General features: G+C 41.2%; 1 protein-coding gene across 2 annotated transcripts in view; it reads left to right on the top strand.

Moving 5' to 3' along the window:
* The window catches only part of LOC126865049 (protein-tyrosine sulfotransferase), a 181,405-nt gene that overhangs the window by 28,522 nt on the left and 134,049 nt on the right, over positions 1 to 18,834 (top strand). For both annotated transcript variants that reach the window (XM_050617111.1, XM_050617112.1), the window contains one exon: positions 16,689 to 16,768. The gene's annotated coding sequence lies outside the window, so the exon portion shown is untranslated. The remainder of the gene's footprint in view (positions 1 to 16,688; positions 16,769 to 18,834) is intronic.

Below are 18,834 nucleotides of genomic sequence, written 5' to 3'. Positions count from 1 at the left end.
GCTCTTCATTCAACTGAACGTTTGAATGTACTCGAGTGTATCTAATATAACGCTCCAATATTTAATATTATAAATAGCACCTTATCAAAGCGACACTTGTTACGTATCGCACTCGACAAGACCGCCAAGGATAGTCACTCGTTACATACATTAAGTCTCATTGTATTTACATAATAAAATTGCCAGACACTATCAACTCGAATCATCTACAACCAATTCTCCTGTGATATCTTCAACATACAGATACCCTGTTATCATTATCGTTCTCCTGGCATTAGAAGTCTGAAGAAAATTTGCATCTTACACGTTATAAGGATTCTACTGTATTTTGATTTTCGATATAATTTACTATCTTTTATATATTCCGCGCTTATGACGAATAAAATATTTCAAAGAAAATATGTTAACGAAAGAATTTCGGCATTTTCCACCGAATCATTGAAAATTAGTCATCCGACCCTGATCTTACAATCGTCCTATCTTCTAATTAAATTAACCACACGATATCGGTACGGTCCGAAAGGAGACACCTTATCGCGGCTACACCTCCGCTACCCTTGCTCCTCTCGCCCTTTATCAACGTCCAACCCCTGCTGTTGCTAATGACTATTCAAGCCGACCTAGACTCGTGCCCCAGCTCCTAGCGGCCGATAATGACAGAGGCGGGCGACCGATGTGTAGCCTCGTTTGCAGACATCTCTCGTTCGGGACTTAGAATCACCGCTTGGCAAATTGGCCTGCGAACACGTTGCTCTCGCTGGAAACACCGCACGACTCTGTAATTTCGCGGTTCGAGGGCGGTTCCGCGGTAACAGCCGTTGGAACGGATGACAGGCGGTGGAAAAGACGAGAGCAGATTGACAGTATCGTTCACCGCAACTCGCTCGAGACGAGCAAGTTTAATAAGATGATACGTACATAAGAAACCAGGCACGTGCTTGAACTTCTTCGGCTCGTGGCACGTGCTTGAACTTCTAAACAGATGTTACTACGTGTAGATTTTTTCGATCGAGAAACTTTTTAACGAACCTCTTAGGCGATATGTTGATCAACTGCTTAAATTAGAACGTAAAGAAAAACGACAATTATAAATACCGACTTTCACTCTCAGATCTTCCGTGAAAAGCGAACTGGAATGTTCAAACAACTGGTTGACTTTTCCAACGTACACGACGGTTTATTTATCGTCAGTGGGGCGTGGTGCTGCGCTGGTTGCTGCGCAGGGTGGTTTTTGTGCGTAATTCTTACGGAGAATTACAGTGCCAGCCGGTGGTCACCAGGGACGGAATTAGGGATGATTTGTTTGCAGGAGAGAATAATCGCGCGGCTAGACGTACGTTCAGATTTTCACTGGGTGAAATTACCTTGCGGTTTGCGGCGAATCTCGTTTCGATATTTAAGTGGATAATAATTTACCATTTCAAGATCAGGCGTCTTTTGAAATGCGATAAAAGTGTCTTCCGTAGTAACTATTAATAATATTGTAGAAACACGATAGCGCGAATAATATAACTTTACTTTCGTTTATTTGATACTATGGATATATAGGAATAGTACGTGCCTGTATTTTTTATAACTATGTACGTAACAATTTTAAAGTAAACTTCTCGGTATTAAACCAGAACTGTATGCTTTCCCACGAGTATAACTCTACGCTCTATCTTAATATTATGACACAAGGGATCAAGATCAATTTTCCCAAAAATAAATACCATTTACACTTAGCTGATAACTCGTTCAACTACGACGCGTAACGCAGAGCGTCGAAGGGCTAAAAATTGCTATTTTCGAAGCTAACATCGATACACAACGCATCTTCCGTCTAATCTAAAATGCCGTACACGTTTAAAAGATTCTTTCATGCAGCACGAAACCGCGAGGAATTTTATGGCACAAAAGGATGCTCGTCCACGTATATACAGCCTAAAGCGACGTTCGTCAAAGTATACGAGACCACGCGTCTCGCAAAGTTGCCCGAGGATGGGTGGCATTTTGCGGCACGAAATTGCACGTGACACGGGAAGAAAATCTCCCATCCCCTTGCTCCAGCTTAGCTAGAAGTTGCCCGGGTAACATCCGTCCCATCTACAAGCACGTATCTCCCTATCGCGTGGGATTAATATCGCACGGTCGTCTTGTCGAGCTGAACGTGTCTCCCAAGGAGACAGAAATAGAAGAGTCGGAGAGCAATGACGGGTCAGCAGGTGGCGGAATATCGTCCCGTGAACGGGTCTCGTCGATCGACGCTCAAAGACTCGGGTCGTATGCATAGCCAGCCAAATTCGGTTTGTCTATCCCCCCGGACACGAGGCGTCGACCAGACCATCCAGATATCCGAAGTGAATCCCGACGAACGATCCTGGCACAGCTCCAACCGTTTCCGGTGAAGGGTTGCTGCCCCTCCTACCTTCTGAATACTTCACCATTCGGTTTCATTTTCATTATCATTTCTAACTGCCAACACGCAGGATATCCTGAGATTTGCCGCTGTTATCGATCATCGCGATAAAAATAGCGTGTTTTTATCTGGACGAGGAAATTGGACGATGAAGATCCGTTATGGTCTGGTGGAAATCGTTAATCCTTTTTTCACTCGGGAATTACTGAAACATACGTTTGTGTTAGCTCGGTAATTAAGAAACGAGCGCTGCAAATAAAGGACGGTTAGTTTATTCATATTTATATTTGTATTTGCTATGGTTGAACAATTTTAAGTTTTATAATATATACATCGATGTATTCATATTTAGATGGTACGATATTTTTAAATGTGATATATTTGAAACTGTTTTCCGAATGATTAATCGGAAGATTAATTATGGAAAGATATTCGTCTATTTCAAGTCGTATGCAAAAAGTTAAACACGTGGATGACCAATGGTGTTTGCGTCCACCGGGATGATTACTATTTACTGTTTGATTGGGAGGAAACACGGTTGTTCGTTGTCCCGTGTTATTTCGGCGAAATGGGACATTTATACGAAGGTAATGTGAATTGACGATAATGGTCTTTACTATATATTGCGATCGGAGGCACGATACGAAACTATTATCAAATGTCTTTTGGGCTTATTTTCTATCGCAGGAAAGCTTATTCGAGTCTGGTAGCCTGGCAGGTTAAATATATAAAAGCACGAGTGCTAGTCAAAGAGCATTAGTGACAGGAGCCAGTGTACCGCTCGAACGTTATCGAACTTTGCTGCTGATTATGAATGCATAAACGACGTTTTATAAATGTATCTATAAGTTGTGGCAAAAAATATTTTGTGGAATAATATTAATGAGGTTAAAATATTTTTTAAATTGTAAAAAATGTCCTAATAGTCTTTTGTATTCGTGTCGAGTAACGCATTAGAAACTATGTGATTGGGACAAGATTTTGTAAAATATCGAAGTTGATTAATAAATAACGAAAAGTTAGCGACAACAGGTAACAACGCGTCTACCGTTTAACAATCTACTAATGATAATTAATTTCTTCCAAACTTGATTGCAAACTTTCCAGACTTAGCTCAATTAAATTAAACCCCAATACTCTTTATAATTCCATTTAATATTCAAAGGGGACATTATCGAATTTTTCGAGAATGGGTAGGGCAGCGATGGGTCGCTTCGTTTAAAGTTCTCACGAAACTCGGCTGGCATTATCCTTTTAGAAACGAATCGGTCGATTCGATGAAGCGAAATGGGACCAGAAACGAGACCGAAAGTCAGAAGAGGTTAGCTACTTGGGCGATCCTTTTGATTCGGTGAAAGGCTTCTGCTAGTATCTTCAAAGAGCTCCTCTGGCAGAAATACAGCCGCCGGACCGTAAAAACAGAGAAAAGGGGAGGCTGTTACTCGCTTTTAATTTCGCCTGGCGTAAAAGCCGCCATCTCTAACATCGATGCACGCTGCGTAAGGCTTTTTCCCCTTTTGTGGTTTAGACTATAGAACATTGGATGTCTCGAGATTTCTGCCTGTTCATTCCGTCGAATCGTCTCCACGAACGGGCCCTTCTTTTCCTCTTTTTCACATAAAACGATTAAACGAGTCGTTGCTTTTCATTCGCCACACGCGTGTTAGGAGAACCGTTAGGCTTTTAATCTTTCGTCTTGTTGACTGTTGATTATGTGGCAGGTAGAAAGTGTAAGTTTCAATCTTGCGAGGTAAATGGTAGGTTCGGTATCCTAGAGTACGTCAAGTAGCATTGGGTGCAATTTAGTATGCTTGATTATTTAAGCTGTGCTTGCATTATCTAATTTTTGTATAATGACGTTAACGGCGTTGTCTCTGTGTCAGTATCTTCGCGTATCTGCGCAGTTAACGTTTCCAGTGCTGATTAAGACAACCATGGCCTCGATTAGAATTGTATTGTTCAATTAGTATTGTTCATTCGTATTTAGAAATTGTTGTAAGTGGTATAAAACTTGAAGAACAGTGGTTCGCTTTCCTACTATAGAAAATTGTATGTATTCTATTATATGTGTTATATAAAACATTTCGAAGCTACTATCGATGTATTGGGACACGACTGCGATGGTATAACGCGCTTAATATATTCGTAAAAGATTTCAACGATCTTAGACACTCTCGCTAGCCACTGTACCAATTCAACAGTAAAGAGGTTAAACATCGATCAATCGCGACTTACTTACATGTTTCGGCTTTGAAACGTGAAACGGCCGTCGTACATTGGCCCGATTCATCGAACGAGTCTCTTTGTCGTCTCATTGAAAATCTATCAAAGCTTCGCCACTCAAAGCTGGTCCGAACTGCTCAGGGAATCAAGTTGGCCGTGTATCGTTCATTACGAAACGACGCTGTTTGATGCGGCGATTCGCGTGACAGAGGCATGCATAATGCGACATCGTATCGGACGACGAATGGCGGTGACTCGGTTGGAGGCAGTAATCGCGTCAAGAGCGTCGTGTTTTATGCGCGGTGACAGAAACGGGATGGCGGGCCGTGTTGGCGACGAATCGAACCGCGTGAGATAGGATTACTGTACGGTTCGTCGGCTCCGAACACCCGGATGCGGAAGCTGCAGCAACGCCGCGTGTCACCGTAATCTATGTTCCGTCGAACTTAATCTGGTCCCGCGTGGAAAATCGACAAGACCAACGCGCAGCCTCTCTCCCTCCCTCCCTCCCTCTCATTCTCTCTCTCTCTCTTTCTGGTCCGTATACGAGAAACCGGAAGCGTAACCCGCCTCCGAGAATCTATTTACTTTGCGCGTCATTAAACTTCCACGTTACGAAAAGTTGGATTGCGTGAATGATCGATAGCTTCTTCAGGTGCAGCATGAAATGTAACAAAGTTCTGTACGTGCATTAGGCCTTCGAATGACAGCACTGATTAATGCGGTGACACTTTAGACTCGCGTGTACGATTACATATCCCCGTGCAACCCTGTACTTAGAACGCGTCATTGATTTTACAACCCCGTATTTTGTTTAATGATTAATAGCGATGGGATTGAGTTCAGTTTGTAAATTTTTGTTCCATAGTATTGCAAGTATTTGCAGTACTAAGTAGTAAGTTTTGTAGTGTTGCAGTATTTATGCAAACTTCTACTTGTACGAAGATAGTTGAAAAATGGAATTTAGATAGAAAATTTTTGCTCGCCAAATATTTAAGCGACTACGATGCTTCGGACATATTATATCCACCTTCGAATTTCCCGTAAATGCATAAAAGTTTTACTTGAGCCTATCGCAATGCTTACAATACCATCGTCAGAGTATTTATTTATCGAGATGAAACGAAGGATTCTGGCGGTAGGGACATTTCCATAATCGATCCAAGAAAATGCGGGGTGCCTAACCGACCTTGAACAAACATCTATTCATTTCCTTCGATCCGAATGTTCTTACCCTCGCGAACTAACGAGACTTCCAGGGGTGACTACGGGTCAAGCATAGGGCGGCATTAACCCCGAGTAAGCCGCAAAAAAAGAAACTTTCCTTGTACCAGCTGAGTGGCAACCGTTTCTATGAACGTTCCGCACCCTGTTCGCTACATATCGATTCGTCTCTCGGACAAAATTGAATTACGCTCCTACGGAAAAGAAAACGAGGCGAGAGAAAGCGTAGAAAGAAGAAAAGGTAAGAGCGGAACGAGTTTCTGAAGGGGAAAGAGAAATATAGAGATAGAATATCGAGAGAAATGAAGCAGCTGAAACGGGAAAAGAAACAAAATGGGAAGCGTGGCTTACTCACGGAATTTGCCGCGTTAACAGCCAGATCCTGTAATACCGTCGACACCGGGATTCCAATTAGCCTCTTTATCGATTTCCTAACCGAGATCTAACCTTCTGATTTCCTCTTCTTTCGACGAAGAAAAGAATTTGCCAAGGAAACATATTATCCGTTGATAAAGTTTGCTCTTTTTAGCTCATTTGCATCGCGGGCTGATGTGAAAAATCCAGGTGCATGACACTTGCCAAAGTATCAACGTCGTCACTGTCAGAAATTACTATTATATTAGGTCGTCCGGAAAGTGTCTTTCTTTTACAGACACCTCTTTTACAAAGATGCTTCTTTATACAAACTTGAAACCTAATCTCTGAATTCTTGAAAACTAATCTCTGTAATCTTTATTTTGATAGAACAAAATGGATCATACGTAATTCGATAAAATAATACAAAAGGGAAAATGTTGTGCATCCATTGTTTCCTTATAAAATGAAAGAAACTTTTCGGACGACCTAATATTTTTAATGATCGAGCCGTGAAAAATACGGGCGTCGAGCAATTGCATCTGCGTATTTTCAAATCTCTCAAAGAATTTTCAAATCGTGATGTTACAAACCATTGGAAGAAAAGTAGCGGAACGTCGTTCTTCGCGTACGTTTTGACGTCTATGGCATCCTTATTTATTACGACGACGACTTCCCGTCGGCCAAGGAAAGTTTACTCTGACATTCTGCGCATTCCATCGGTAACCAGCCATGCCACGAAGGAAATTCCTTTCACGTAGTCAAAGGGCGGGAACGCGGCGTCTACACAGGCTGGTTTAAGGCTTTACGTGCACGCCAGATTCGAGGACAGCGATACCCTGGTTATTGTGGGAGATACCTCGATAACAGGGCAGAGGCAATGCCACCAGATCTGCGTCGCTTGCATTCTACTGGTGCCGGCCTAATGACCGGGAACGCCGGAACGGTACATAAAACACGAATTAGCGAACGGTGGTAATGGATCGAGCGAGCTTCCAAACGACGATATATCTTCGTACTTGCAACCAGTCCCTGGAAGATAATTATGTACCGATGTAACTGATCTGTACTGTACAAGATACGAATACCTATGGAAGATCCCGTGAAATTTCGTTAGATTCAGCTTGACATTAATTTATATATAGTGGCTCGTGTTGAAATTTTCTTTAGCTCTGTAATCAGGCTTGTTTTAAGCTTTACCAATATAATTATGACGATCGAGTCTCATAACAGCGATAATGAAATTTCAAGATATTTCATATAATACACACGATATATAATACATAAAAGATTTTTGTATTAAGTGACCCACCGTAGATAGGTAGGATTCTTTTAATGTGATCGAATGTCACGATGAACATAAACGACGAATGGATAGATAGCTTTTGTAGATAAAATTGGTTATTCTGATGATCCTGGAGACATTGTTAGATCAACGAAACGAACAGGTGTTATTCGTTGATAAAATCGTTGCGAGACACTTTAGAAAATAAGAATTCCTGGCGTGATCGATTGAAAGATTCTAACATCTAGATAACTAACAAAGATAACTAACTATCAAAGATAACTAACATCTCCGTGTTAACTAACATAACTAGTCAATTAACCGAATTTCCAGCCAGGCGTTGATTGCGATACGATCACAGTTATCCTCTAATTACTCGAAGCTTGTCGGTAGTTCGACGTTCGACGCTAGTATCACGACGCGAACCTTAATCTGGGATCCGCTGTCAGACACCAATCGCTCGATGCGATTGTCGCGTCATTTCATAAGCTCTCCACTACACTCTCTGCTGGCCTATCGCTCGCTCCACGAGCTTCACCAGTCAGTACGCGAATACGTACGTTTGTACATTGTGTAAAACAACATTCCCCTCCATTGTTCCCTGGCCGAACCAAGCCGATCCTCTTCGCAATCTGCCAGTTTTCCGCGCTGTTTGCGAATTTCAGATTTTCGAAATATCTCTGCTCGCACAAATATTCCGCTTCAACCGACAAATCGTCAGCGATCGATTTGCCGGATTTTGTCGACTTCCGTGCATCGATCAAGGGCTTCGTGGATAGTCTGTCGTTCGTATTTCGTGCGAATAATCGTACGTTCATTTTCATTCAGTCGCATTAATCAAACATAGTTTGCAGTTTACCCGCGCGTATTCTCGCGATTAGCTGCCGTTGGACGAGTTTGCTCGTATTCATATAAGATTACCCGCGTTAATTTTCATTTCGCCGCACTGGTATCGCGTTAATTCGTCAGATTCACCCTCCGACTGATTCGTTGGTTTTCGTTTAATTAATTCGTAATAACTTCTGATTAACCTATGTTTATTCATTCGCGTTTAATTTCTGCTGTGTACACGCGTACCTGTAATATGTATAATATATGCAGGATGTTAGGAAAAATACACCGAAGACTTTGCGAGCCTATAGTTTTCGCCAAGAGGAATACAATGTAGGATCTAAGATCAACTCATTTCATTTCATTAAAAACACAGAAGTGGTCCTACCAAAAAAATTTTTTTTGAATACGAAGGGTATTTTCATCCTGTCTGCCCACCAGAGATTCAATCGAAATATCGTTTTACGTTATTGCAAAATAAAATTTTAATACAATATCGGTAGAATCGACTCCAAGAGCGATACTTGTTAAAAGTTTTGTACTACTCTTTTTAGAAACACTTCAACATCTTTAATTTTTACAATACCTTGTATATCTTCGTATGCGTACCATTATCTTAATTCCGGGCCGATTTCGATACGCTGGATCCGCGGACGTAATTTATCTTCTCCGTTGTCTATTTTCTATCACGAATCCGAAAGCTCCGACAAGAATATTTCTCACTTGATTTACCGCCCCCTGGACGTTCTGTTCCGCACGCGATCCGACACGGTACCGCGTAAATTTCGCTTTATCTGTATGCGCGTTTCTGATTTTCAAAAGCGAGGAACACCACGCGGTGATCTCCCAGGAGTTCTTCCAGTTCCGCCGGCAAAACGTGAATTTACGAAGCTTGTTCCTCGTTGTTTCATTTGCTCACGAAAATTCTCACTCTTCTCTTCTATGTTTACATCCACGTTCTGTACAGAGTGTCCAGTAACTGCTGGTACAACCGAGGGAAGAGTGACTCCGCGTGAAAAAAATAGATGAAAAATAAAGTTTTTGCGTATGAAGCTACGATTTTGAGAAAAACCATTTTCAAAATCAGGCTGATATATATCTACTAACAGTAAATTTCGATTTGACACGCTTTTGCTCATGACATTTTATCGAATTAACTGTTGTACCATCTACCAGTTAGTTACCAGGCACCGTGTACATGCTCTGCTCGTGTATCTTCTGTTTCAACGTTTCAAACATCTCCAATCTCGCTAACATAAAAAAAGAAGAAAAAAGAAGACGAAAACGTCGTAATTTCTAGTAAAAGCCATCGAATATATCACCGGGAGTTTCGTTCATCCTGAAATGCATCTACCTAAAGGTTGTTAACAGAATCCTGTGGATCCATCAGAAAATTTGGTTGGTTTTTCGACGAATGCCATGTCCCGAGTTTTCGTTCGAGCGTAACCAGATGAGGTTACCTGTCTCGTCCATCTGATATTCGCGTGGAATTCTCGAAAGTGTAAAGACGAGAGCGGAGATGTGTCTCTGTCGTTTTAACGAGTAACGCTCGAGTGGTTGCGAAAGCATTCAAAACGGCTGACCGCTGTAACAACGTTCGAGGTTATTTCAGGATGGTGACCGGCAAGAACGTGTGCTCCCAGCTCGAATTCTCTTCAAAGAATTGGACCGTTGCTGCTTCGAAAATCCCCGACTCTCTGCCACTGTTTCTCTTTCCATGGTTATAGCAGGACAGAACGTGCGCTGTTTAAACGCGAGACTCGTAGTATTGGCGTTCCAGTTCGACGTTCCCAGCGAATTCGTCAAATCCTCGTTTTTTTCACCATCGCTTCGTTCTGTTTCCTTTCTCTCGGTTGTCCATGGCTTTTGCTACGTCATGGAAATTTTTCCTTGGAAATTCACAGAAATAATGGTATTTATTTAACCCCGTTGCACCTGCGGTATTGCTTCGGCTTCGCGAAATACGGTGTTTCCTTTAGTATCGTAATATGTATGAAGCAAGGTTCTTGTCAAAATCGAGACGTTAGTCTGTGTGGGAACGTGGCCCAAGAATACAAATCTAAATTAACAAGTTTGCAGTTCTGTGACCTTAGTGGATGGTCAGTGAAACCACACGTATGCTGGGCCACCTGTGGGTCGCATGTTCTATAGTTGAGCTAATCTGCCAGAAGACATTTATCTATCAATTCTTATACGAATAATAGAATTATTCGATTAAACGTAATAATTGATTCAAACATATTAATACCTCTTAAAGATACTTCTTATAAATCTGAAGAACATATCTTAGGAAATTAAAGCTATATAATCGAAATATCAAAGTATTAATTGTACAGTTAATTATTTATCGTGTTTGAAACCCTACTGAAATATTTCTAATTAATTGTTCATTTAATAGCGATCAAATAATTACATGGTTATTCGTGCATTTTACGCAATTCTTATTCATATTTACATAAATAACACAAATATTTTTGTACAAACATAATTGGATATACGTAACTATACAGTTAGGGTGTACGAAGACGTAATATGTCTACATCTTGTACCGGGAACAACTTGAAGTTCAACCATTTTACTTCTCAAACTTCACAACTCAATTAACCGTTACAGTTTCATCCGAACGTTATAATTTCACTTTCGCGTGAGAAATCCACGAAACGAGCAAGTTCGTCTCGCAACAGAGGTATCGATGATTAATCGGTCTTTACGGAGAAGAAATAAATGGTCGATGAACCGTTGCGATGATAAACAGCGAACATCGTTAACGCGAACGATCGCGTGGATTCCTCCGATGGTAGAGTGTCATCGAGCTCGATGAACGTCGATTATTCAAGTCGAGCTTGTAAACGATGCTGTCTTTCCATTAGGTTGACATCTAGCGCAGCGAATGTTACATCACCGGCAGCGACCTTCTGTCACCATGGTCGAAATAACAAGGTTAATTAGTCCACGGGGAAGTTCTACTCGAAATCCTTCTATTAACGTCGTCACCTGCGAATCCTATTATCGTTGGGCGCCTGCTCCACCGGCATTCCGCAATTCGGCTGTCCCTCGTTTCTGTATCCCCCACGAATCGGCGACAATTAGTTCACTTACCGTCGAAATATTCAGCCGCTTCCGGTTCTGTCGGGTCGTCGAACTTGGCCGAGCGGTCACGTCGCGTCAACGGAGGCGCGTGTAAATTCGGTAACGAATTTAATTAGCGTTCCGCTTCGATGCGTTTTCACGCTGCCAACGAATCTCCTTCCAAATCGGCATTTTTCCACGTCGCGTAGGAATCACACGTTTAATTAATATCTTAACTAACATTTCGCTTTATTATTCTTGCATTGGCTGCTTGAGGGTTTCGTTGCTTATTGTAACAGTAACAGACGACACAATATCGAAGTATCGTACGCGTAGTTCGTGGTTACGGAACTAAATAGAATCTTTCAAAATTTTTAACACGATTTATCTTTATAATAAAATTGTGAGTTCTGAACGAATTCCATATACTAGCAAGGTTTAGTGATTACCGGGCTCTTATACAGGGTGGTTGGTAACTGGTGGTACAAGCGGAAAGGGGGTGATTCTACGCGAAAAAGGAAGTCGGAAATATAGAATAAAAATTTATTTTTTAATTTTTTTTTTAATTTTTCCATCGAGACAACGACCTACAGTGAGATCCATTATAACGTACCGCACGCGTACCGAGCGGAAATTTAAAGTCGATTTTCTCGAAAACAAAGTCTCAAACGAAAAATTTTTATTCTATATTTTCGACTTCTTTTTTCGCATAGAATCACCCCCTTTTTGCTTGTACCACCAGTTACCAACCACCCTGTATATTTAACAACAATAATTTGTATATCTCGCCTCGCAAGAGCTTGTGCTTTATATTTTCATTATTTTACCAAACGTCTTCAATATCTTTGTCTTTAAATCGTAAAATACTGCTCGATAATGACTACGCAAATGTTATGGACAGGCCTCACACATTTTCGACAACGTAGATCAATATGTCTGTCTATGGCAGAACGATCTACCGTTTACGAGGGAATTCTGTGACGGATTTGCGTCTCTAACACAGTGTAGTAATTAATTGATCGTTACATATTACATGATCGTGCGCGTGTTTAAGAATAGTTTGTCATATAGCGTTGCAGTTGGACGAGTTTGATGGCCAGGCCTTATACTTAATAATCTCTCTTATCTTAGAAATTGAAACTGAGATTAGGCCCTTAACTAAACTTTAGTATGAATGCAATCTTTATGCGAGTCGTAACTACAAATTGCAAATGCAACTCGATGTTATATGGCAAGGCATTAGGTTGATCATAAAAGGAAAGGAACGAAGTGTTCGATGAAAGTCACGACAATGTCAATCTTCGTATCGACTATAGCCATTGTTTCAACGAACAGGTTGATAAGACCGAGATTCCTTAAGGTCCTCGAACCGGAAGATCGAGGTACAGAACACGTTCGATTGGCGGAGGGCCTGGTCTAACGTGCACACGCGATAACGAGGTTAATTAGCCCACGACGCCTGTCGGCGGTTCGTCCTGCTGCTGAATAATTTATCGACCTGTGGCAGGCACGTGTGTACACGTAAGTCTGTTGGCTTCGAAACCGGCTGACGTCGCTACCAATGCGATCGCGCGCACGCGCAAACCTTGGTCCTCTCTTTATATCCGTGGAAAATTGTTCCTCCTAATTAATTAGCTCCGGCCACCTTACGCGTTCTCCGATAAACTTGTTAACGTTGAACCGAAGAGTTGCCAGCTTTCGCTCCGTGTATTCGCGTGTTACCCCCTTCATTTTGGCGAAATTGTTCGACTTTGTCGAGAACTCCGATGAATTGTTCAGTCGGAGGTAAGCAGTAGCAATCCCGAGTGGTATATAATTTAAACGACGTTCGTCGAATCGTACGAAATTCTTCGCAGATGTTTCGAGGAATCGACGTTGTGTTAATTGTGTAAAATGCACGACTAGAGAGTAGCGAACAGCAGGGTTGGCAGAATATTTGCGCAGTTCTCCGCCATTTACCGAAACTTGGAAATTCTCAGTATTCATATCGACGAGGGTAAGATGAATCGAATCCCATCGAACCTCGGATAAAGACTTCTCGGAGTCTGGTCGATGGAGGAAGATCTCGTTGCAAAGAGGCAAACGTCGCTGTTCGAAACTTTTGACCAACCGAGACACATCGAGCGCAGAGAATTTGCTCTTACTCAGCCATTTGCTTCTTCTTAAATGGGAACAACGACGGAATTTTTGACTTTGAAACTCAGTCGGCCTGTCCTCGTCGTAATCGACGTTGATGTTTAATTTCCAAGTGACACCAGAAATGGATTTTCCTCGTTCGTATCAATTATTTCGGCGAGGCCCGCGTTACACGGCTATCGATTTCCCGTCGACCCTCTCTTGTACCGAAACGAACGAGATTTAACGGTGCTAAGGCTGAAAATTAAATTACCCTGGTACTAAAATATCTCTGTGAAGCTTCTACGAGTCGGCTAGAAGCTCGCGTCACCGACCTACCTGAATTACGCTTGTCTCGTTGCGCTGGGATAAACACCACTTTTCGCGAGCTTTATCTCCGCGAGTGCGACGAGGGCCACTCTCGCGCACCTACGCTAACTTATACTCGTTCTCCATGGATATGAGCGAAATACGCGAAAATTTGTTTATTAAAGCTGAATTTCGTGTTAAGATTCTGGCTAAATTCTTTGTAGTTTTCAATTCAATCGATTAGTGATAGCACCGAATAATTGTCAGAAGTTGTTGATCAGAGTGTAGCTCTGTATTTGTGGATTTTATATGTTAATAAAATTCCTGCAAAAACTTTTACAACAGTGTATTTTATACGGTAGATGCTGAGTTCTTTCAGAAATTATTTATCTCAACGATATAGTGAAATTACACTTTGGATGGAAATTTTTAGCAACCAATATATGTAATTGTACATACGATATACATACATACATATGTAATATCAAATAAAAGGGGGTATACGCTTAGTCTATCATATATTCCAGTTCCAGTTTTCTCGGGATGGTATAAGTTGTAAATTTAAGGTATAAACTAAGAATCGTAAGAGCGCTGGGGAAGAGAGAAAGAGAGAGAGTGTGTAAGAATGTATGCCTTGGTGACGTCAAAGCTAAATGAGTAAAGGGAGTGGTAGAAGGGTGCGAGGGTTGAGGGTCAGCATTTTTTTGACCTGGGAAGACAGAAGTTGTGAGCCGAGTGTTAGAATAGAACGTACGAAGATATTGTAGTCAGTTTTTGCATTGGGTATTGCTTGTTAAAATAAAATTAAATTTCTCTTCAAATAGAACATCCTTTCTTGTCCTTACTCTAGACTATTTAGATACTACACATATATACATACGACTGGAATCTTCTTGTAAAGTTCCGAATAGCTCGTGAATATTTCAAGGAAGAAAATCACTCGGTGCTCGGAAAGAGTGATAAGGTAGAACCGATGTTATGTTTAATATCATTGATAAGAATGAATTGATGATGACATAGGAATTCAAAACCAAAATTGATATCGCGTGTGGAAGATGAACGAAGCGTTGCACAAGCCCTGTTTCTTTGAATGCAAAGTAGATAAAAGCATCGCGACACATCGGTGAAGATGCTAAAACGGACCACAGTGTGCACATCTAACCGAAGAGCGCGATGAAAATCCATTTGCCAAATTACTCGAAACCACCAGTTTGTGAACTTAAATTCCTTAAATGCTTCCGAATCTCATTCTTTACAGTCCTTGCGATATTCGTGCGAATTCTGTACTCCGAATATCTTTTAACGCACTCTATGTATTTTTACATTTTATAATTTGATGCATTTTTCCATCTTTAATCGTAACATTACATTTCATCTTATCGATTTACCTTATAAAGTGTGCTCGAACGAACGCAGAGAAATCTGAGATCCACTTACGAATAATCGAATCCTACGAGAAGCAAAACTTTGATATCCTGATTCGACAGCTAGACGTGCAATTGTAAAGTGCTGTATTCCATCTATCCTACGTAAAAGATAAGAGTTTGCGCAAAGAAAGTTAAACGATTCTGGTGTATATGAAACATCTCGTTGTTCAAACGTCTCATCTCCAGTAATAACACGCGAAGGGAAAATGTAAGCTCCTGTTTGGCAAACAAAGGAATCTAACTCTGTAAACAGGTTGAAGATACGCAATGGTATAATGCTATGACATTTTTCTGGTTACCTGGTTTGTACGAGGAATCTGTCTGGCTTGGTACGTTCAAGCAATGCTGAAAATGAAAAAGGAAGAATTGTCGTAGCACGCGGATCTCGTCCAGCTTGTGGCTGGGAATACAGAGGGACGAATAAAACGAGAAAACGACCAAACCACCGGGGTTATTGTCTATTGTCTTGGTAGAATTCTGCGGGAGATTTTTGCCAGGCATTTCGTATTTTGACTCGTCGGTCGTCCCTGTTTACGTGACCATGGCAGAGAAGATCATTCTAATTGACCAGTCGAGAGTCGAGGCAGAATTTTACGTTTACCTGCTCGTTGCCCGTTATCCCGCGTCGTTTACCGAGATCAGTCAAATATTTTTGAACCCTTGGTTCTGCATGTTGCAGTATCGCAAAATGCAAATGAGGCTTGTAATTAAAGATGGAAAATGGTGTTTATCAGAATAACACGGGAATAATTGGATATTTTATGAGAAAATATCTATAATACGTTGTTCACAATATCTACATATAGCGTGGAACTACGTTCATCCGAACACAGGTTGAATTCTATTATTTCAAACGAAACAACTTTCTCGTACAAAATTGTAAGAAAATATTATTCGCTACGCAATAACAAAGTTCTCGTGGAGAAGAGCTAAAGCAGACATTTGCAAGTACCGCCAGGCCTATCTCCGTATAACAAACGTAAACGTACATTGCATCTCGCTATCTGTTCCCCGGTTTGATTCTTCCTAGCGAGACAATGAACATCGATCGAAATACGTTATCGGTTAATTGTTCGTCTCGCAGATGCGGGAATGCTGACTCGTTGCAGGCAACGTTCTCGTTTTCGAGTCGACTCGATTGCCGTCGTTCCGCATAACGCGAGGCTGAATCGTAGCACGATCGAAGGTAGAAACGTTGTCGGCGACACGATTATATCATCGTAGACCATCAACCGGGCGCGGATCGAATAATAATCCGGAAATTCACTGCCGCGTTCGTGTGGCAGGTCCGTGCGATTCCGTCTCGATATTCGTCTCGTTATTGCTGTATATCTCTGTCGGATCGTGCTACGAGGCGTCCTCGTGATCCGTAGAAATGGAACGACGCGCAATGATCCATCGAAGAATACCATACGGATAGCTTTATTCAACGATTTTCTATCTATTCTTGCAGAGGGAAATCTCGACACGGAGAAAAGGTGGCAGCTGCTCTGTCCGAGGCGAGGATCGTGTTTGTACTGGCGTCCACGAAACGTGAGTGTTACACGTTTTCTTTTTAAACGATTGGTTACAGTCGTCGTATCGGTTATTCGTAGTTTGCGGACGTTTATGCAAATTTATATTCTTCCGCATATGATTGAACAAATGGTGTCTACATATATACATAGCTGTTTTACTTATTACGTGTTTTAACGAACGCTATAATTTGAATATTTTATATATCTGCATATTGTATACACGCGCTGTGCATTCTTGGACCTTCAAATTATCCAAAAATGTAAAAAAATCCGCGATCTATTTGTTAGCGACTCGCACGAGTTGTTCGTCGTTTGGTATAGATCTCCAGGTGTTTTTATAAGATACGTATCTTTATTGCTGAAGAAAGTTTTTAGTTGTGACGTTTCCGCGAACAGGACTTAAACGTGCCGTATATTTCTACTTTTCCGTGCGACTTTAGTTTCAAGCGACTCTCGGAGGAGAGAGTAGCAGTTCGTAGAATTCGGGATTTTTATTTTAGCCAAAATGAGACAAGATAGAGAGAGAGGGAGGAGGGTGGATCGTTGAAGCAAATACGTGTTTTCGGTGTGTATTCGTTAAAATTGGATATGTACATGTGATATTACACGAGCACCGCGAATCAACATTTCCTCGCGAAGGATGACATGGAAAATAAAATGAAAAAAGGATAGAGGAATCAAGAGAGAAAAAGGAAACAAATTGAAGTTTTTTTTTTTTTTTGCCTGGTCGAGAGGTAGAAAGGGGTAGTTTTTAACGCGTTCCGCAAACTGCCACGAAAAGTGACGTACGTGTATACGTGCGTGTACAGTGCAGTTCGTTGATGAGCAACAAAAAAAATCTTAAACATTGTTACACCGGTATGTTGACCCCGTCGTTCTGGTCCAACCATTTTGTGTTTCGTGCAAAAACAGAAATATCGGGGATGGGGTATTCACTTATTTATCATGAAAGTAGAATAGAAGAAAAGCAAAAAATTCGGCGAAAAATTAGGCTGCCACGTACCTGTGACATGTCCCATTCGATTGTTTAAATTTCCTAAACATTGCTTTTTCGCAAATATTTTTAAACGTAAATTATCTCTTTTGTGATTTTAATTTTTCCAGCTTCGCGTGTTACACGTAAATATATCTTTCCTGAGATTTCATAAAGCACGACGCTTTAATACAATGTTACAACTTAATATTAAATTAATTTACTTATCGTAGAACTAGAACCGATGAAAACGAGAAACAGAATAGAAAATTATCAACTTTAGAATGATAAAAGAAAGTAGTCGATAGTATTTAAACTCTTTAATCCGGTCGTTAATTCGAGACCGCGATGGTATTGAAACGTTCCCTAAGCGGGGAGCAAGTTTCCTAAGCCGTTCTAAGCGATCCAATTGTGTTACTTTAATCGAACTGAAGAACTCGATTCCGAGTAGTACTTAGGTCGGTACAGTTGCTAGAAACGCATTACTTGGAAAGGGATCCTCTCCCGGCTGGCAAACACTCCTGGGGCTTGGTTGTTCGCAATAAACTGGCACTTTGGTCCGGCAACCGCCGTCACTCCGCTTCAGAAACTCGAACCGTATTTCTCTTCGTTCTGCTCCACGGATAAACCCGAATAAAAATATAAATTGGAATAAAGATATCGAATAAATCGCGAGAATTTTTCTCTAACGGAGATTTTTCATCGACACGGTCTTTTTATTATCGCCACTGACAGTTATTTTTCGGTGGATTTTTATATTGGAATATTTTTAATCGATCTAAGAATCTACGTGATTTATTGCTTACAAAAAATAAGTTTCTTCGTTATGACTTAAAAATATCGAAATTACGAAAGACGCAGATTAACGCGGAATGAAGGAAACACAGGGAAAAGGCGAACAAACGAGAGGCAAAAGGAAAGTAGTGTGACAGCTGGCCTGAAACGAGTTGTAGGAACTCTGCAACAGAAAAGCGAGAGCTGAAGTACCTCTTTTGAGGTTGGCCTCGCTTCCCCATTGCCAAAGGGTTGCACGTACGAGGCTCGAAAGAGGTCGCACAGAGAGACGCGTCACAAGCTCGCAAACGGTGATTCGTCAAAGACAAATCATC

This window comes from Bombus huntii, chromosome 4, assembly GCF_024542735.1.
Source record: "Bombus huntii isolate Logan2020A chromosome 4, iyBomHunt1.1, whole genome shotgun sequence".
NCBI classification, from domain to species: Eukaryota; Metazoa; Arthropoda; class Insecta; order Hymenoptera; family Apidae; genus Bombus; species Bombus huntii.
The sequence above is the reverse complement of the archived record's forward strand: the minus strand, read 5'-3'. Positions and strand labels throughout refer to the sequence as shown.